At 41.3% G+C, this 3,474-nt stretch overlaps 1 non-coding gene across 1 annotated transcript; it reads left to right on the forward strand.

Annotated features, from left to right (window-relative positions):
* The first annotated feature begins 1,691 nt into the window (after positions 1 to 1,691).
* LOC113250974 (U6 spliceosomal RNA) lies at positions 1,692 to 1,794 on the forward strand. Its single transcript, XR_003314290.1, has one exon. It is a non-coding gene; the product is annotated as a U6 spliceosomal RNA (small nuclear RNA).
* Positions 1,795 to 3,474: the final 1,680 nt, after the last annotated feature.

The raw sequence follows: 3,474 nt of genomic DNA on the forward strand, positions 1-3,474 counted from the left end.
ACTGTAGAGAGCCACCATCTGGGTTAACCTTTTCAGGAGCTCTGGATCGGAAATGGCAGAGGCAGAGATGGAGGATGTAGGGTAAGAAATGAGAAAGAGAGAGAGAAGACAGACCAGTTACCATGGAAGAGAACTGAGCTAACCGAGATGCTTCTTGCAGATGCGGGCAGGGGCAGGGGGGTATGAGACAGTTCTGATTCTGTGAATACAAGTAGAAAATGAGCCGCACACCGGCCCCTGCTAGTCTCTTCGTCAGCTCTCTGTCGTTTACATCTGGTTCTGGAAGAAGCGCCAGCCATGCAGCCATGCAGCCTTCTGCAGGTTCCCAGCCTGGCTTGTCTTGGCAGGTCACTCTTTCTACTCTGGGCCCCTCTGTCCCACCCCACCCCTTTCTAGGGTCTGGACCTCGGACAGGCACAGACGCAGGAGCGAGGCTTTACTGGCTGATCATCTTCCCCACTGTATGAAGATAAAGAGGGCAACAGTGTTTTATCTGCCGTAACCACTCAATAGGCTCTTTCCTCGCAGGGGCACGATTAGGTACAATTTGTGTCACGTGGTCTCGCTGCCCGGCTTTCTGTCCCAACGTGAAACAGAGCATCTTGAAGGATAAAAATGACACTGCCTCAATGGCAGATGCATCTGGTGCCTCCAACTCCTGTTAGCAGGCATTCACGTCCAGGTTTTGCTGTGAGACCTAGGGTGGGCTTTATCGAAGCACTTTATGACTGTGCTTTCGAAAATGTTTCCTTCTAGTCATCATTATGAGGTTATGGATTAGGTAATGTCTTGAAAAATGGCCAGAGGGCTAAAGTGTCAGCTTTACGCTCACATACCTGAAAATAACAATGTGGGTTTATTATTTTTATTCAACAATATCTTTGGAATGCCTCATAAACAGAAATTAACAGTGACAACTCTGTCTCTGTACACGACTCTACCAACACATAATGCTAAGGAAAGCCAAGGCCACCGACTGAATACTTTCCAGAATTCCTCTCCCTAATATCTCAGCCAAGGTACATTCCTGGTCTCTTTCGTCTCAGCCAGCGGAGCCAACTTCAGTTACCCAAGGTTCACTAAAATCCACAGATAATCCTCCACTTAGATATATTTTTAAAGAATTTCAACCTCTCTTCCCATCTCATCGCCTATCAAAATTTCCAATAAGCCACAGATACGACTTGATATATCCGGCTGCAAAGAAAGAAAGACTGGCTTGAAATGTGAGTGTGCTGGCAAAGAAATGACCAAAGCATTTTGAAACCATATATATATATATATATATATATATATATATTTTTTTTTTTTTTAAAGATTTTATTTATTTATTCGACAGAGATAGCCAATGAGAGAGGGAACACAAGCAGGGGGAGTGGGAGAGGAAGAAGCAGGCTCATAGCGGAGGAGCCTGATGTGGGGCTCGATCTCACAACGCCGGGACCACGCCCTGAGCCGAAGGCAGACGCTTAACCGCTGTGCCACCCAGGCGCCCCCAACATATATATTTTTAATTCATAACTTTTCTTTCTTTTTATCTAAACTTTTACATGTGTAATCCAATTCCAATTGCTATGTTTTGGAATTTAAGAAGTTATTGTCTGCACAATCTGGATTTAAAAAGCATTCATCTGGGTTGGTCTTATACAGAAATCTCTCCAGCAAGCATTACCTTCAAATACAAAGTCTGCGTGCTCGCTCCGGTAGCACATAAAGTCGGAACAGTAAAGAGATGATTTGCATGGCGCCTGCGCAAGGATGACATGCAAATAAATACAAAGTTTGATCGCTTTTCCAGAATCACGCGTTTCAGATTTTTTAAACCACACAATATAAATCAATGAAATATAAATAAAGCATATGCTAGATACAAAACTATAGTCCATGTTTGAAAAATATAAAGTAGTATCGCTATAGTCCTAGATTCTCTAATTGAGAAGATAGATAGACTCTCCTATGCAATTTCCTTGGACCCTCAATAAAACTGTGATAATGCTCTTCTACTACACTAACCAAATTATTCATTTTCATGAATGTCTGTCTGCTAGAGGGTGGGAATTAGATTATTTTTTTTTTCCTATACCCAATGCCTCATGTAAGTAGCGGATTCACATGAGGTAAACAATATTTGTTTGCAGAATAAATGACCACTCATATAATGTGTGTATGCCTACACACACACACACATATATGTGCAATAGGTGTTATGTGTCCAGTGCATATACATACGTACATATGTATGTACAATATTTATATACATACACACAAGAAATTAACTATTTATGTGAAATTTGGGGCGTATGTAAAATTAGAAGGAAGAAAATGACAAATGTAGTATAAAATTTCCGTCATGCCAGTGTTGAGAAAACAAGGCCATACCCAATGTGTCCTGTAATGTTATAGGATGAGTGGTAACCTACAAAATATGTAGGTAGGAACTGGTTTGGTCAATATTTCAATTCCTGGCATAATAATCATCTTTATTGCATTTTTCTGGACACCCTTTTAAAGAGTTTTTCCATGAAGCAGATTTTCGCATACCTGCTTTTTCATGTGGTCATGAAAAGACCGTATTGAAAAGAAAGATAACTTCCACCCTAATATCTGTCTCTGTATTACATAGAAATGTGCAATAAAACATGTGATGTATTTTTTTATTACCTCAATTATATATTCCAAGGTCCAAAGACTGAAAAAGAGGTTTCAATTTATTTTTTCCAGCATGCTTGAAGGTCAACGTCCTTTAAAATTTGCACATTATGAGAATGGAATGTGCTCAGGGATCAGCTGGAAGTTTAAAACATGAGAACTTTGCAGCTATGGCTATGGGCTTAGGCTCAGGAGGAGATGACAGGTCCCCTTCTGGCCATTCTATAAGTTCTGATGAGCTCCCCAGGGAGTCACAGATAATACTCCGTGTCCTGACCAAGCCACATGGATTTTGAGCCAAACGATGCAGGTGTACGGTAATAAGTTCTCACATTTGCATAGCAAATATAATCTGCTTCTCACTACAAGCTTTTGAATTAGGCAGAAAAATAATTATCTCTAGGTTATAGACAAGGAAACCAAACTTTGGTGAGGTTTAGGGGTATGAGATAATAAAAACCACATAGTTGGTCTCTGTCCCCGGTTCCTGGCAGAGCTCCTAAAACTTTAGTAACATCCTAAGTGATATGAGCACTAGGAGCATCTTTTGTTTGAATATTTGTTTGAATATTTGATCCCTGACATTGGGCTCCTGAATCCCTTGGACTTTCCTTGGCGATAGGAGTGTCTCTTGTTCTAATGAGGTGACCCTGAGTAGACTCCTGGGTGGCTCCTGGCTAGGGCTGGTCACCAGAAAGACCAAGCCATGATTAGAGGCTTGGAACTTTCCGCCCCACCCTCCATTCTCCAGAGAGGGGAGAGGGGTTGGAAAAGAAGTTCATGATAAATCATGCTTACATGATGTAACCTTCAATAAAAATCCCC

This window comes from Ursus arctos, unplaced genomic scaffold (assembly GCF_023065955.2).
Source record: "Ursus arctos isolate Adak ecotype North America unplaced genomic scaffold, UrsArc2.0 scaffold_1, whole genome shotgun sequence".
NCBI classification, from domain to species: Eukaryota; Metazoa; Chordata; class Mammalia; order Carnivora; family Ursidae; genus Ursus; species Ursus arctos.